This window comes from Bufo bufo, chromosome 3 (assembly GCF_905171765.1).
Source record: "Bufo bufo chromosome 3, aBufBuf1.1, whole genome shotgun sequence".
Classification (NCBI taxonomy): domain Eukaryota; kingdom Metazoa; phylum Chordata; class Amphibia; order Anura; family Bufonidae; genus Bufo; species Bufo bufo.
In genome coordinates, this window is record NC_053391.1 from 262,663,877 (window position 1) to 262,682,476 (window position 18,600).

Genomic DNA, 18,600 nt, shown 5'->3' on the forward strand with positions numbered 1-18,600 from the left:
TGTAGAAGAGAGGGGGGGGGGGGCAAAGTGCTGTGCTGTGAGAAGTGTCTGATTTCTCATCTTTCTACAGGTGTCCCATAGAGTGTGGTGGAGATGCGTAAGCCAATCATATGGCTTGATGATGTATATATTATTCACTGCCTATAGAGAAGCACCTCTTTGAAGTGTCACATATAACGTATGCAGTATTATTGTTAGAATAGAAGCCATTACAAAATGGCGATGGTAACCAGATGTTTACATTAGTTCACATTCCAAAGTAGGGCCCAGTGCGCAGATGCAGGTGTATTATCTCCTCTCTCTTCTTCCTTTTTGACCAATGAAACAATGTTTTAGCCTCAGTGAGGACTGCCCTCTTCTGAAGATGTATATACGGCTTACCCCATGTAATAAAGTTAGAGATTGCATTGACCATCTATGTGTCAGCGTCTAGTCTCTCAGCCACGCGTGGATATTAACCCCTGGGGGGGTACATTGATTTGGAACACCAGAGTGTATCTTAAATGCCCTAATTTAGGGCGTCTTTATCACCGCTAGTGTGAAAGTACCCTTAGAGTTAGCTAAGAATTCCGTTACAGATTCCTCTACCACAGACCATAAGTTATGCTCCGTGCTAGTGGAATCCATATAGATAATCCAAACCTTGTATGCCTAGCTTGAAAACACAAGTTCGCTCTACACTAGTGATCTGGTATAAGGGCAGGGCTACACAGAGACATAAAAATACCTGCCACTTGTCTGCACCTTGCTGTTAGAGCTGGGATCTGGATATGAAAACACATCCAAGTGGCAGAAGAGTCACGTGTCCAGTATAAAAATTGCATGCCACATAGAACACAAATGCCAGCAGTGTCGCAGGGCGACACCAAGTCACACAGCAGCACGCGTCACCCTGTGAGCTGCAGGCTACGACCTCACACGACCGTGCCCCGCAACAACTGCCTGAAGCTCTCCCACACCAAACTAGGAAGGATCTTAGCGCGTCGACGCAGCTTCCCGCCCATTCTGTTGCTCAGGCGCCGCCCACGGGCTGGGCAGTGCCTGCTTGAGACAGAACTGGTGCTGACGCCCGATGGGTGAAGAGCTGGTGACTGTGCTACTCACCATCCCGCAGGATTTCCTGTACCCAAAGGCCGGATAGATCCGTACTCGTTTGGGCTCCTCAACCCCAGCTGTGCGGCGGTAAGTGGCGGCAGGGTGTGCGGTGCTACTTGCGTGTTTGGTCCGTACGAACTTCCATTGCTGGCAGCTTACAATGACACCGGAGAACCGCACTGGTTAATGGGCTGTGGGCGTCCTCATATACCGCAGGAGTGGCCCTGCGTACCGCATGTATGTATGACATGAGGCAGGGGTGAGCCCGGATGCTTGGGGTTTCCCTGGGCAGTGGGATCTGTTGCTTCTGTGTAGATGGAATAGATGCTATTATACAGTATTTCATGTATTCACTGGGGTAGCAGTCCCATGTAACTGGAATTCCCAGCATATTAACCCTGTGGCAGCCTTCCACACATTCCTCCCACAGCTACATTCATTGCTTGCACATATTTCTGTCCTGTCTCTGAAAATCAGGTTTCTCTGTTTCTGCAGCGAGTTTTTGCCAACTCCATTCCCTGCTGTCAGAACAGCCTCATGTGGTGATACCTCAAAGGTTTGGCCACACTGGATAGTGCCGGAAATCGCACACCGCCGCAAAAACCCTCTTTGCAGTGCATGGATTGACATGCTGCAGATGGCAACCCACAGCCTAAACTGACATGCCATTTCTGAAAGTCTCATCCACTTTTCTGCCGCTGTAACTGCTGCATACAAATCCACTCAATCCGCGGCGTTTACGTCCCATGTGGCCGTATCCAGTTCCTGGTCTCATCCATCAGTTCTACATGTGGCACTGGCAAATCCCGCAACGCTCTTCGCCATTAGATAGGCATCTGTTCCTTTTAGATACTGCCATTACTGTGTCTGCTGGGGAACTCCTAGATACATGAATGGGCTATGATTTCACTAGATTAAGTCATATTGGTCCTCATCATCATCATCATCATCATTTATACTGGACCATGGTCTAATGGCAGCATAATCTCGCTACTACTCCTATGACCTTGGCAGGGAATACAGATTCATAGGGTTATTTTTGTATGCCAGTGCCATGAAGGACAGCCGTATTCCTGCTACATGCGTGTCTGTATAATCCAAAGGGCAGTCTGAAATGATAAATGTGCAATTCCCCTTCCTCCATCAGAGGATCGATCGGGTACTGTTAGATTTGTCCTGCCTATCCCTACTCTATCTTAGGCCTCATGCACACGGCCGTAGCCGTTCTTGCAGACCGCAAATTGCAGATCCACAAAACACGGATAGCAACCGCGTGTGTTCTGCATTTTGTGGGACAGAAGGTCCTGCCCTTCATAAAACAGTCCTGTCCTTGTCTGTAATGCGGACAAGAATAGGACATGTTCTATATTTTTACGGATGCCACAGAACGGACATACAGATGTGGACGTTCCGTTCTGCAGTGATGGCTGCCCTTAGGCCAAGGATAGGATGTTCAGTTATGGACCGGACGTTCCGTTCTTCAGTGATGGCTGCCCTTAGGCCAAGGATGGGATGTTCCGTTATGGACCGGACGTTCCGTTCTGCAATGATGGCTACGGCCGTGTGCACCAGCCCTTAGGCCAAGGATAGGATGTTCAGTTATGGACCGGACGTTCCGTTCTGCAATGATGGCTACGGCCGTGTGCACCAGCCCTTAGGCCAAGGATAGGATGTTCAGTTATGGACCGGACGTTCCGTTCTGCAGTGATGGCTGCCCTTAGGCCAGTGCTTCTCAAATAGTGGGGGGCGCCCCCCAGGGGGCGGCGCCAGGCTCCGTAAAGGGGGGCTCATTCAGGACCGGCCTTTGGGGTGTGCGAATTTCTTCTGTATAATGCATGCAGGCGGGCCGGGCGGCCGGCGCGTCCCTCAGTGATGTCACGTGCCTGCGCCGCCTGCTTTATGAATGAAGCAGGCGGCGCAGACAAGTGACATCACTAAGGGACGCGCCGGCCTGTCGGCATTATACAGAAGAAATTCGGATATACGGTACTATTAGGAGTAAGGGGGGCATGTTTAATAACTTTAAGTGGCGGCGGGCACACAGAATCTGTGGATGGCACAGTTAAGCGGTGGGGGTCTGTGGATGGCACTGTTATGGGCTGGGGGGGCACTGTGGATGGCACTGTTATGGGGTGGGGGGGTCTGTGGATGGCACATATATAACAGTGCCAGCCACAGATCCCCCTGTAACAGTGCCAGCCACAGATCCCCCTGTAACAGTGCCAGCCACAGATCCCCCTGTAACAGTGCCAGCCACAGATCCCCCTGTAACAGTGCCAGCCACAGATCCCCCTGTAACAGTGCCAGCCACAGATCCCCCTGTAACAGTGCCAGCCACAGATCCCCCTGTAACAGTGCCAGCCACAGATCCCCCTGTAACAGTGCCAGCCACCCACAGATCCCCCCCCCATAAGTGTGTGTCCGATCCACATTTCTTTCTTTTTTTATTCTCTTATACGTTAATAAGGATACAGTGTTATGCAGAGGTGTACTTATAACAATTTTATAGACAAATGATACTATTTACAGTCGCGCGGGAGGCGCAAAATGTTTTCTTCTTCCTAGGGGGGGGGGGGGGGGGGGCATGACAGAAAATAATTGAGAAGCACTGCCTTAGGCCATGGATAGGATGTTCAGTTATGGACCGGACGTTCCGTTCTGCAGTGATGGCTGCCCTTAGGCCAAGGATAGGATTTTCAGTTATGGACCGGACGTTCAGTTCTGCAGTGATGGCTGCCCTTAGGCCAAGGATAGGATTTTCAGTTATGGACCGGACGTTCAGTTCTGCAGTGATGGCTGCCCTTAGGCCAAGGATAGGATTTTCAGTTATGGACCGGACGTTCAGTTCTGCAGTGATGGCTGCCCTTAGGCCAAGGATAGGATTTTCAGTTATGGACCGGACGTTCAGTTCTGCAGTGATGGCTGCCCTTAGGCCAAGGTTAGGATGTTCAGTTATAGACCGGACGTTCCGTTCTGCAATGACTGCTACGCCCGTGTGCACCAGCCCTTAAACTGCTATAAAAGATACTTGCACCTCGCTTTTGTGGAGAATAAGAAGTGACCCAGACGGATATGTTCACATGGAGCATTTTCTGCTCTGAAAAAACCTTGATGCACAATTCTCACTTGTTTTTCCCTGGGGCGGTGTTTGGTGCTGTTTTAGCAAGGATTTTCTTTCATGCCCATTTTCAATGGGAATTCTGAATGCGGATTTCACCTGGAATCGTGTCAAGAATGGACAGGACTCTTCTTTTTTCCGCTTTGATCTCTTTAGGATCTTATGGGCTAATGTCTTCAATCTCTTCTACATGGTGACGGATGAGACTCCTTTTTCAGATTGACAAAAATTTTTACCATTATTAGAACATATGTGTATTGTGCAGCGCTTCATGTATTCACGTATATCTTCTAATAAATGATGTGATTAAAATTCCCAGCCTGAGAGTTGCAGGGGGAAGAAAACGCTGCTGCGGTCCCATTATCCACCAACAGTTTTTCTCCAGTGTGGCGGGTGACTATGGTGGTCTCCACCGTGGCATTGGAATCCAGCAGTCATTCACTGGCTTCCATCCTTGTTGCTAGGAATCAGAAACATTTGCATCTTGCAGACGGTGCACACAAAATATTCATTAGACCCCATGCACACGACCGCATGGATTATGCAGTCCACAAATTGCAAAATACAAATGCTGTCCGTGTTGCATCAGATTTTTTTTTTGTGGGCCAATTGACTTAAATCGGTCCGTGGTCTGCATTTTGCCGCCAAGTAGAGGACATGGTTTATCTTTTTGCAGAACTAACATACTGATGCAGAAAGCACAAGGATCATCCATGTGCTTCTCACATCCGTATTTCTGTTCTGCAAAATGCAGACCACAGACCCATTGAAGTCAATGGGAATGCCAAAAATGCAGATGGTACGTGGACCGCTTAATGGACACGGCCGTCTACATGAGACCTTAGTCTCTATGAATTAGTTAGATATTTTTGTTAGCGGGTGCTGCATCCCAGTGTTTGTAGCTCGTTTGTGGAATATTTTGTGCATTCAGATGCTTGGACGTTACTTGTATCTTTTAGAGCGCAGTTGGCGTTATTAGTATTGTTAGTTGTAAATCCTCATGAGTTCGCGGTCTGAATCCATGTGTATGTGTATAAGTGGATGAGGATGAAACTCCAAAGCTGTGCTAATGCCGGTGATAGTAATTATATTTCTACGGGCGGCTGATTTAAGAGCAGTGATGAGTAGGGCTGTACTAATGAAACGTATGTAAACTGGTTAACTCGGATGGCGTGCTCATCTGTGTATGTAATATATATATATAACAATCTCTGTGCCACGGGAGGTGATCCACGGCCACTCCTCTGCTCCTCGCTGGCAAGCTGTGCCGCCCTGCTGTATTCTTTCTGATGTAGGACAAAAATCTTTTTAAGCCTCTCCCCCTTGGTCAGTCTACAGCAGGAGATTAACCCCTGTGTAAAAGACTCCTTGTGTCAGAATCATCAAACTAATGGCCACCTATATTTCTAGTTTAGTTTTATTATTCATTCATATGAAATACTGTGTAGTAGTGATCAAAAAGCATCTGTGGCCAGTCCTGCACCACAGAAACCACTAGGAGTTCGGCTTCCGTGGCCGTGAAACGGAGCACGTTTCATGGTCCGGACGCGTTAAGCAGTGCCCGATTTGCCTGGTCGCCACGTATCCCCTGCCATAGCAGACGTGTATCATATACTTATGCCAGCTTTACCCTCGCACAATGTTATAAAGATTTCGGATTTAGTATTTTCTTGTCTATGCAGAAGTTGATGGAGAGGAAAGCATTTTTATGTGATACCCAGATTTATTTGTTATGATTTATTGTACTATATACACGAAGGCTGAACGGACACATTGAATATTGGCGCTGACGGCTAATGCTTTTGACTTGTCTTCTGTGTGTGTAATTATTGGTCTCGTTCCTACAGTATATGGTTTATTCTTGGTATATGCTCCATGTAGCAGTTTGTTTTTGCATGTAAATTGCATTGTTTTAAGACCGAAAATGTTATTTAATTTTTATTTTTTTACTCTGTTTTTTAAAATATTCTTAATATCCTGGTGTTTAATCTTTTTGTGCCTCAGGTATTTCTGGTTTCACATGGTGCCATATGAGCAATACTCATATATATATATATATATATATATATAATAATTAATAAATAAATCTTATACTAATAAAATAAACACAAACCAAAATTGTGGTAGAAATTGGCCGTGGTCTTTTATTAAGGGTTACATCAATATAATACCATAACCATAATAATTAATTAAATAAATAACCAATAAATAAATAAATACTCATTTTAAAAATTCATAAGTCCACAAATTATCCCCCCAGCAAAGCTGGGTGACTAACCCCCCTTCAATATCAGACCACGACTTCTTCTTCTTAATAACAGGGAGGGCGGGCGGGACGACGTCCTCTTCATCCAAGCTCCGCGGCGGACAGGCTGCGGACCTGCTGCGATCCTCTTTAAATATTCAATTTTCCCGCCCAAGAATAACCACAACCAATCAGGAAGAGGCAGAAAACAGGTACCTCAGCAACAGGTGAGCAACCAGGTACCAATCAGAATCCTCACTTAGAATTACCTCAGAAAATGTAAAGGGAATTGTATATTAAAATACAAAAGGCGGGAAAATAGTAAAGACATAAATAAATTAACCCTTAAACTAATGCTCAATGGCACCATGGTGGGCATTCAGTATAACTTCTGTGCCCACTATCATGGTGCCATATGAGCAATACTCATATATATATATATATAATAATTAATAAATAAGTCTTATACTAATAAAATAAACACAAACCAAAATTGTGGTAGAAATTGGCCGTGGTCTTTTATTAAGGGTTACATCAATATAATACCATAACCATAATAATTAATTAAATAAATAAATAACCAATAAATAAATAAATACTCATTTTAAAAATTCATAAGTCCACAAATTATCCCCCCAGTAAAGCTGGGTGACTAACCCACCAGACATGAGGGAATTATCCCACATGTCCCCCCCTAAAAACCACGGCCTTCTCTATCATGTCCTGCAAACCTGAATTAAAAATATCATTTCCTATATCAGACAAATGAACCAAATCATTCCGATAAAGGCCTGTAACAAAACCTTCTAGTTCAGTATGTCTTAAAGACCATCCATTCAGTTTAGGAAGAAATTTTTCCAAGTTTCTATTAATCCTCTTCCTTATTTTTTCCATAAAACCAAACTGCTCCCCTCTCCAAATCAGTCTTGGTATAATTTCAGAAAATATCACTGTTACATCAGGCAACATAGATTTAATACTTAACATATCTGATTTCATATGATCTAATAAATCCAAGGTCTTAATTTTGCCTAAATCATTACCACCAGCATGAATTATTAAAACATCTGGATGTGGTAATGAAACCAACTCACCCCTCAATATCGGAATGATTTGGTACCATTTTAAACCCCTGAAACCCAACCAAAAAATGGAAATAAAACAAGAACCAAAACAATTATTCTTCAAATAATTACGCTCCGCAGCCCTTCTTTCTGCCCAGAACACAAAAGAATGGCCCAGAATCCAAATAACCATCTCCTTTGGACCTGAAAAAGATCAAAATCATTAAAGAACCAGATTAGGCCTAACATACAACTTAAATCTGTTAGATTCCCATCGACCAATTCTCTTAATTATCGCTTCATTTAATCCCAGGCCGGCAGCAACTGTTGCTGCGCCAATTCGGAAAGAATGAGACGAATACTTCTCTTTACCTAGATTCAGTAATTCCAAACATTTCTTTAATACCGCATTAAATTGATAAATTGTTAAAACTGACCCATCCTCATGAATTAAAAATGACCCTTTGTTCTGAGGTCTAACTCTGAGAAAATCACCCACTGTTTTAACTGGGCACAGCCGTGATTCGTTCAACATAGCTAACTTAATCCATGTGCCTCTCGCCAGCTGATCCATTTTTGATTTTTTAATAAAAAATTCAACTGAATTAACAAATAATTTAACATCGCTAACCTCTAGTGGCGACACAGACCTTCTATTGGCTGCTACTAACTCTCCTATTCGCAGTGCCCCAAAAAATATCACCACAAAAGCAGTTTTAAATAAAATCGCTTCAAAAATTGAATATGTACACCCTTCTAATACTGACACTAAAGACCCGAGTAACTCAAAAGTGATTGGTCGTCTAACATCAGCTTTTATAAATGACCTTCTAACACCTTTCAAAAATTGTCTCACTATGAATTGATTTGAAAACGACTGATAACCAGCTACTTTATAAAAGAACGACACACCTGCAACTGATGAATGTAAAACTGAATAACTGAAACCTTTATCTAACAAAGAACAAAGAAACTGAAAAAATACATCCAAATCACAATTAAAACATGAAAGATTAAAAACTATACAAAACTGACACCATCTCTTCCACGCTAATGAGTATACTTCCCATGTACGCGGAGCTACAGACTTCTTAATAAAACTGTTGATTACGTCCGGATAAGATTCCAAACTCGCTTTGGGCACGGAATTCCAGTTTTCTCTGCCTGTGGTACTAGATAAAAGAATCTTTCCCACTGTGCGCGGGAAAGTGAATCAGCTATTTTATTATCTTTACTAGGAATATATTTAGCTTTCAACCAAACATTAAGCTCTAAACAACAATAAACCAAATAACGTAACAATCTAACAACTACTTCTGAATGAGAAGACAAGCAATTAATTGCAAATAGCACACCCTTATTATCAGTAAAAATTAAAACTCTCTTATTCCTAAACACATTACCCCAAATTACCAATGAAACCACTACAGGGAACAATTCTAACAACACTAAATTTTTATTCAAACCTAACTCAACCCACCAATCCGGCCATGGTTCAGCAGACCACTGGCCATTCAAAAATGCACCGTACCCCCATGAACCTGAGGCGTCCGTAAATAAACCTAATGAGCCTGCCTCCCGGAATTCTTCCTGCCAAGCACAACGACCATTAAAATGAACTAGAAATTCATCCCACACTGCTAAATCGTCTTTAAGAACTCTGGTTATCCTAACATGAGCATATGGAGATTTTAACCCTTTCGTCGCCATATATAACCTCCGGGAAAAGACACGACCTACTGGAATGACTCTTGACGCGAAAGCCAGTACACCTAATAAGCTCTGCACTTCTTTCAGCTGAGCTTTCTTTACTGAAACGATTTTCTTAATTAACAATCTCGCTTTCTCAATTTTCTCCATAGGCAACCTGACTTCCATATTAACGGAATCAATTATAATACCTAAAAACTCGATCACCTGACCAGGCCCTACTGATTTCTCTTGTGCTAATGGAATACCAAAATACTGACAAATTTGTGAAAATCCTTCACATAAACGAGAACAATCACTAAAATTACCAACAAATAAAAAATCATCTAAATAATGTATAACGTTCATAGAACCCAACTCTTTAATAACAACCCAGTTCAAAAAGGAAGAAAATGACTCAAAGTAAAAACAAGACCAAGAAAACCCCATTGGTAAACATTTATCAAAGAAAAATTGACCGTTAAAATGAAAACCTAATGAATTAAAACCTATTGGATCTACTGGCAAAAGACGAAAAGCGGCCTTAATGTCTGCCTTTGCCATAAAACACCCTTCCCCAACTGTACGTATAAGAGAAACAGCATCATCAAAAGAAGTATAAGCTACCGACGCTATATCCTTGTCCAAAGAATCATTCAAAGACTCTTTAGCTGGATATGATAAATGGTGGATCAATCTAAACTCATTAGGATTTTTCTTTGGTACAATTCCCAAAGGAGAAACCCTAAAATCAGAAAAAGGGGGGGAATTAAAAGGGCCAGCTATCCTACCTTCTCTCAACTCTTTCACAATCTTATCCTCAACAATATCTAAATGCTTCCTAACTGATGGCAAATTATCATTTATTAAACAACCTTTCCCAGTAAATTTAGGTACATAAAAACCATTAACAAAACCTCTATGAATTAGCTCCGCCTTCAGACGGTCTGGAAACAAATCTAGCCATGGAAGCATTTTTTCCCATTTCACTGGTGTCTGCGCTTTTTGAAAAATCTCTGTTTGATTGATTTTGTACAGCGGTTTGGTTAGATTTCTTAAAACACCGAAAAACAGGATGTGCGCCCGAGCAAAATGAACACTCGTGCCTGTATCTACAATTGTTCAGCCATCTGCACGCTGACTCATTATATGCGAAACAAACACCTTTTTTCGCAACAGCACCAGACACCATTGAATTAGACCTAACCTGAAAACCACTTTTTTGCGGCAACATTAAACTAAGCCAAAGACCCACGTCCTTAGATCCCCAACTCATGTTACTATGTACCGCTAATTTCTGACGAAAAGTTTCATCATATGTAAACCATGCGAAGCCCCCAAAATTGCGGTAAGCCTCTAAAATAGAGTCCATATGCTGAAACAGACCAACACTACTATTAGGATGCTTTGCGCAAAATACTGAAGAATAGATGAAAAAGGCCTGTAGCCAATTATTAAAAGATCTTGGCGCAACCCTCTTCCTATCTTCCTCCTTCTCAAATGATTTCTTTTCAATTTTAAATGAATCCTTTGCAGAAGGGAGCAACGATAAAATATCAATGTACTCCCTCCTCCAAATTTTCTCCTTAACCGACTGAGATAAATGAAACCCCAAAGGAGAGCCGTCACATGTCAACGCTTCCTTTAAACAGGTCTCACTTATGCCAGCTCCATTATCTAAAACTAAACTATTAGCTGACTTATTACTGATCACAATATCAGCACCTGCATCAGCTGAAATATCCTTCCACACTGACGCAGGCTGATCTACTGTAATAGGCGCACTAGCTGCAGCCCATTCCGAAAACAATTTAGCTAAGCTAATTAACAATTTACTATCATTATTTCCTATGTTGGTGGGCAAAGCAAAGCTCTGCCCACATATCTCCTCACCAGTCTCCGGTCCTTGGTCCATGCTGGGGGCGCTGGAGGCCGGCAGTTGCGCTCTACTCAAAACCCCAGGTTGCGATACCGCACATCTGGAGGAGGAGCGCACACTGCTACCTTTCCTGGAACTTGCTTCTGGTGGCGAATAAGCCCTCTTCGGCCGCTTGATCCGTTTTGAAGAACGCGATTCAGCGCACTGGGACGCGCTTCTTGATGACATCACAGACGCCGTCGCTTCTTCCTTGACGTCATCACGCCGCGCGACGTCACGTGAACGCGCATCTTCTTCCTCAGCCGAGCAGCCGTCCTCCAAACATCGCTGAAGCCACGCCTCCCCTCCTCTTGACTCGGCGCGATGAATCAGTCTCTGCAGGAGCTCTTCCATCAGGAACGGTAAGTTCTGGCTTTCTTTCTAGCTGGACTGTAAGCGGACTCTACTTCAGAATCTTCGGCTACTTGAACCTCTTGCCTCGGCGCTGCTTCGCTCCTTCAAACGCCACACTGCTACTTGACTCCGCTTTCTTTAATATTCTTCAGTCCGCCGCTACTTCTCCGCTTCTTTACAGCTATATTCGGCTACTGCCCCTCCGCCGCTCGCTTCCGCCTGGAGATGCCGACGAAGCAAATAGCTCTTTTGCAGCTACGCCGGCAATATACCAGGGCTTCAGACGACGACCTCTGCCTCCAGGCTACGACGTCCTCTTCATCCAAGCTCCGCGGCGGACAGGCTGCGGACCTGCTGCGATCCTCTTTAAATATTCAATTTTCCCGCCCAAGAATAACCACAACCAATCAGGAAGAGGCAGAAAACAGGTACCTCAGCAACAGGTGAGCAACCAGGTACCAATCAGAATCCTCACTTAGAATTACCTCAGAAAATGTAAAGGGAATTGTATATTAAAATACAAAAGGCGGGAAAATAGTAAAGACATAAATAAATTAACCCTTAAACTAATGCTCAATGGCACCATGGTGGGCATTCAGTATAACTTCTGTGCCCACTATCATTATGTGTACAGGAAATCCATGAATTAAACCTAGCTAGAATTTGAGCGATATACAGATCATCCTGATTTAGAAATGGTATTTTCTGACTGGTTCTCTCCTCGCTCGCTCGCTGCTTCCCCTCCTTGTCCTTTTCATTCCAATGTTCTCCTGTTGACCTTGAGGTCACGGTTGGATAGCTGGTGTCACCTGTTTTGTAACAGATGTCCACTGTCACAGCTAAAGCAATGGAAACCACTAGAAATTGCCAACATTTAGATACGTTTTAACGTAAGGCTAAAAGTATACTGAAATGTTTAACCCCTTTTGCTGCCAGAACAATTGTCACTCTTTTAACAAACCTAATACCACTGTACCCATATATTGTCCGAAAGCATACACCTGGGACATTGTGAAAATGCCACCCAACACCTACCAATCATTGGCATCAGCATGCAATTTAGCATCAGAACATATGGTTTTGTCAAAAAATAAAATGCATGTTTGTTACTAAATATCTGACTCAAGCAGGGCTTTAGGCTACTTTCACACTTGCGTTCGGAGCGGATCCGTCTGGTGTCTGCACAGACGGATCCGCTCCTATAATGAAAACGATGGGATCCGTTCAGAACGGATCCGTCTGCATTATATTTCAGAAAAAATTCTAAGTGTAAAAGTTAGGCCTCATGCACACGACCATATTTTTTCACGGTCCGCAAAATGGGGTTCTGTTGGTCCGTGATCCGTGACCGTTTTTTCGTCCGTGGGTCTTCCTTGATTTTTGGAGGATCCACGGACATGAAAAAAAGTCGTTTGGTGTCCGCCTGGCCGTGCGGAGCCAAACGTATCCGTCCTGAATTACAATGCAAGTCAATGGGGACGGATCCGTTTGACGTTGACACAATATGGTGCAATTTCAAACGGATCCGTCCCCCATTGACTTTCAATGTAAAGTCAGGAGTCCCTATTATACCATCGGATCAGAGTTTTCTCCAATCCGATGGTATATTTTAACTTGAAGCGTCCCCATCACCATGGGAACGCCTCTATGTTAGAATATACTGTTGGATATGAGTTAGATCGTGCAACTCATATCCGACAGTATATTCTAACACAGAGGCGTTTCACATAGTGATGGGGACGCTTCTAGTTAGAATATACTACGAACTGTGTACATGACTGCTGCCTGGCAGCACCTGATCTCTTACAGGGGGCTGTGATCCGCACAATTAACCCCTCAGGTGCTGCACCTGAGGGGTTAATTGTGCATATCATAGCCCCCTGTAAGAGATCAGGGGCTGTCAGGCAGCAGGGGGCAGACCCCCCTCCCTCCCCAGTTTGAATATCATTGGTGGCCAGTGTGCGGCCCCCGGCCCCCCTCCCTCCCTCTTTTGTAATATCATTGGTGGCCAGTGTGCGGCCTCCACCGGGCCCCCCTCCCTCCCTCTATTGTATTATCATTGGTGTCCAGTGTGCGGCCTCCCCCGGCCCCCCCCCCCCTCCCTCCCTTAATTGTATTATCATTGGTGGCCAGTGTGCGGCCCCCCCCCTCCCTCCCTCTATTGTAATATCATTGGTGGCCAGTGTGCGGCCTCCCCCCCCCCCCCCCCCCCCCGATCATTGGTGGCAGCGGAGAGTTCCGATCAGAGTCCCAGTTTAATCGCTGGGGCTCCGCAACCAGGATGCTACTGCAGGCCTGGTTGCCATGGTTACTTAGCAATATTACAATATTAGAAGCATCATACTTATCTGCTGCGCTGTCTGTGACCGGCCGGAAGATCCTCCTACTGCAGGGCTTGACAAATTTCCTTGAAAAGTAACCTACGGATCACGGACGCGGATGCCAATCTTGTGTGCATCCGTGTTCTTTCACGGACCCATTGACTTGAATGGGTCCGTGAACCGTTGTCCGTCAAAAAAATAGGACAGGTCATATTTTTTTGACTGACAGGAATCACGGATGCGGCTGCAAAACGGTGCATTTTCCGATTTATTTTTTTATTTTTTTTCACGGACCCATTGAAAGTCAATGGGTCCGCGAAAAAAAAACCTGAAAACGGCACAACGGCCACGAATGCACACAACAGTCGTGTGCATGAGGCCGTAGTCAGACGGATCCGTCCAGACTTTGCATTGAAAGTCAATGGGGGACGGATCAGTTTGAAATTGCACCATATTGTGTCAACTTCAAACGGATCCGTCCCCATTGACTTGCATTGTTTGGCTACGCACGGCCAGGCGGACACCCGTACGCTGCAAGCTGCGTTCGGGTGTCCGTCTGCTGAGCGGAACAGAGGCGAAACGGAGCCATACTGATGCATTCTGAGCGGATCCTTATCCACTCAGAATGCATTGGGGCTGTACAGATCCGTTCGGGGCCGCTTGTGAGAGCCTTCAAACGGACCTCACAAGCGGAACCCCGAACGCAAGTGTGGAAGTAGCCTTAGATGCACAGCAGTTGCTGAAAATACAAGTTCAGTATGTGTGGCGTTCATAGATCTCACTTACCTCTATATCCACGTTCACATGTTAAAGGGTTTGTCACTTCAGCAAATTGCATTTATCATGTAGAGGAAGTTAATACAAGCCACTTACTAATGTATTGTTAGTGTCCTTATTGCCTCATTTGCTGGCTTGATTCATTTTTCCATCACATTATACACTACTTGTTTCCATGGTTACGACCACCCTGCAATCCATCAGTGGTGGTCATTCTTGCACAGATTTCCTATAGTGTGCAAGCACAACCACCACTGATGGATTGCAGGGTGCTCGTAACCATGGAAACGAGCAGTGTATAATGTGATGGAAAAAACAACAAAGGGGGCAATATGGACAATACATTTGGAAATAAGGTACTAAGTGCTATTAGGCCATGGCTTTACTGCAATAGTGATTATCCTGGTGACAGATTTCCTTTAACTTTCTCTACATGATAAATGCCACTTGCTGAAGTGGGACAATCCCTGTAAATTCAGCGCTACTAGACATTCATACCACTGATCAGATGCAGTTGAATCTTCTTGGTGACATCTTCTGTGAGTTGTTCTCTTTCCTCCTCTTGTCGATTCTGTCCGAGACCGCCTTAAAGGGAATGTGCCTCTATTTTCCTGGCTGCAGCAGTGATAACATATTGACAACATGTATTTGAGCCAATCGCTGCCCTCCTCTGTGTACCTCTGACGCTAGTGATTGGCTGCAGCAGTCACATGTCGACTGATGTAGCCAGGACAACAGAGCCCAGTTGGGAGAAGTGGAGTGGCGGCATGAGGTCTGCCCGGTACGTAATCATCTGATTACTGAGTTGTCTGATTTCTGCTTGAAACTGGATAACTCTTTTAACATACAGCAAATATCAGATGTATTTCTCTGAATGAGTAATAGGGAGGGGAGAATCCTCCCTTGTACCCATGAGCACTATTTTATGTCCCACGTCTCCAGAGAGTTCCTCTTCTAATGCTCCCGCACGTGACTGATATCCGCTGCTTCTCTTATTACATTTAATCTCTGGAATCTGAGGTGCGTGGCCCTTTAAGCTGTGGAATGTCTCACTAGAAGTGGTGAGGAGCTGACCGTAGGGGGTATACAGACGGGAGTCACCAGGGCAGTATTCTACCTAAAGATAGATAATGCCCATTATTTTACTTTCATTAGCATTTGTGGGAACATTTGTTCGTGAGCATGTATTTTAGGGCTCCATTCACACATCCGCAATTCCATTCTGCATTTTGTGGAACGGAATTGCGGACCTATACATTTCTATGGGGCCGCACAACGTGCGGCCCCGATCCGGATTTGCGGATTCCGGGTCCGCAATTCCGATCCTGAAAGAAATAGAACATGTCCTATTCTTGTCCGCAATAGCGGACAAGAATAGGCATATTCTCTTAGTGCCGGCAATGTGCGGTCCACAAAATGCGGAACGCACATTGCCGCTGTCCGTGTTTTGTGTATAGCGGTGTCCTGGAACATGCCTGCTTGTTATCTCATGCAGGTAGTCACGGTCAGATGACCATTCCTCTAAAAGACCATATTTAATTTCTAATTTGAGTAGTTATTTTAAACATGTTTTACTGTGTGTGTGTGTGTGTATATATTAGATGGCTATACATTTTCTATGGGGCCGCTGAAAATAGCCAAGCGCTTGCTCGGCTTTTTCCATCGGATCCACAGAAGTGAATGAGAGCGACTGCCAGTCATGCGCGGTGCTCTCCCATTTACTTCTATGGGGAACCGGCTTGGTGGTGACCGGATCGGCGTCCTCCAGCCACCACTTTGCGGGGCTCCGTTCCCAATATAGGTGTGGGACCCGCACCTATAAGACAATGGGGGCGAATCCTAGCGATATGTCCCCATTGTCTATTATGATAATAAACCCCTTTAAGGGCCTAGTCATATGACCGTATTTTTCTGACCGCATCCGTTCAACAATTTTGACAGATAGGAGGGTGCAGACCCATTCAATTCAGGGGGGCCGCAAAAGATGTGGACAGCACACTGTGTGCTGTCTGCATCCGTACTTCCTTTCTGTGGCCCCACAAAAAAGATGGAATATGTCCTGTTCTTGTCCATCATATTTGTGGATAAGAATATGCATTTATATTATGGAGGACGTTCTGATCTGCAAAATGCGCAACGCACACAGCCTGTATCCGTGTTTAGCGGATACAGTAGTCTGAATACAGTACATACAGATACTCAAGATTACTGATTGCATGCGTCTGTAAATTAATTTAGATGAGGACTGCCTTCTAATTTCTGAGTTTACATGAAAATATTAAGGAAATTAACCACATTTCCCAACCAAAAGAATTTAATATGAGCTTCCACAGTGCCGGCCACCAGAGAGGCTGGCGCTTTTTCCTATAGTGTGTAAGCATGGCCACCACTGCTGGATTGCATGGTGGTCAAAACCCCTGGATATAAGCAGTTTATAATGGGATGAAAAAATTAATCCAGCCAGCAAAGGAGGCAATATGGATAATAACAATACATTAGTGCCTTGTATTAACTATATCTACATGATAAATATTTACTGAAGTGAGACAACCCCTTCAGGGTTCCAGTCACACGTCCGCAAGTGTTTTGCGGTCCGCAAAACACAGACACCGGCGGACCGCACATGCCAGGCACTTTAAATAGAAATGTATTTTTCCGCTCCCCCACGACAGCACCACCGAGAGATGGCTCCGCCTCCATGGACAGGAAACCTGTAGCATAAAAAAGGTGGAGCCACTCTCCCACCTCAGTGAGGTTTCCTGTCCTGGAGCAGGAGACTTGTAGCTAGTTTTTCTTCTAGGGACCCATGGCTTGGAAATCCTAGAGAGCCATGGGTCATGCTAGTCTTCCAGGTGCGGAGTTACCTGAGGGGTGGAGGTTGGTCCAGGCCAGCCGTTCATCCTGAGACTGAGGACACCGGTCCCTCAGCGGAGTGGGGCCGCGGGGCAGAGCGGCTGATGGAGGACGCGCCAGAGGGCGGCTGTCCCAGGCGTGCACCCAGGAGGGACTGCAGGCGGAAGCCGGAGCGCCAAACCGGAAGTCGCAGGAATGACGTCAGGTAAGACGTGCGTTCCACAGTGGAGTTCCGGTCAGGTGACCGGAAATAAAAGGATTTCTCTCTGCCGGCAGTACTCAGTAGCGCATTGAGGTCGGCGGACCTCACTTAAACTTTGGCCAGTTTTTTCTCCTCCTCAGCAATTTTTGCAAGCGGCAGAAGGGTGAGAAACAGACACCTCGGTTGCAGACGCTCCCAGGGAACATGTGGAACTCTCAAAGGAGAGGTGCTGTTCCCTGCAACATATTTGCTATTATCCTCTATGCCTCCAGATGGAAGAGGATAAGAGACCAGAAGAAGCTGAGACTGAGAAACAGGCGCCGGTATAGAAGACTTCTAAGGGGGTAAGATACAGGATATTTATGAAGATACTAATGTATGTCTTTCGTATCTATCACTTGGTTTTTTAGATGGCACCTAAAAAAGCAATATCAAAAAAGAAATATAAGGAATGTGCATTGTGTAAATGCCCCTTGTCTTCTTATACCAAAAAATTATGCCAGGATTGTATTGAGAAGACCCTGGCAGAAGAATCTCCAAACTTCATGAAGGGCATTAGAGAGCTAATTAAAACGGAAGTCAAGGAAACCCTTAAATCTTCTAAAAAGTAAAAAAAAAACAGTAGAAAGGACGGATTCAGACATAGAGTCTACAGGTATTAGTGAGAAGGATAGAGATCGGAAGATTCATTCTTAGAGGAAGAAGAACAAGAGAATTTTTTTTTATTCCCAGTAACTGATACGGAGAAACTGCTTAAAACTATTAGGGCTACGCTTGAGCTAGAAGACGTCAGAGAAGGCAGGTCTATGGCGGATACAGTCTTTGAAGGATTGCGGGAAAAGAAAAGAAGGTGTTTTCCTTTACATAAGAGCATATCGGCTTTAATTGAAAAGGAATGGAAGAGGCCGGACAAAAAAGCCTTTGTTAGTAAAATTTTTAAGAGGAAATACTCCTTTGAGGAGGA

General features: G+C 44.6%; 1 protein-coding gene across 1 annotated transcript in view; it reads left to right on the forward strand.

The window, feature by feature from the left end:
• Positions 1 to 1,036: 1,036 nt before the first annotated feature.
• ATP2B4 (ATPase plasma membrane Ca2+ transporting 4) overlaps positions 1,037 to 18,600 on the forward strand; it is a 228,982-nt gene continuing 211,418 nt past the window's right edge. The window contains exon 1 of the mRNA XM_040424121.1: positions 1,037 to 1,182. The gene's annotated coding sequence lies outside the window, so the exon portion shown is untranslated. The remainder of the gene's footprint in view (positions 1,183 to 18,600) is intronic.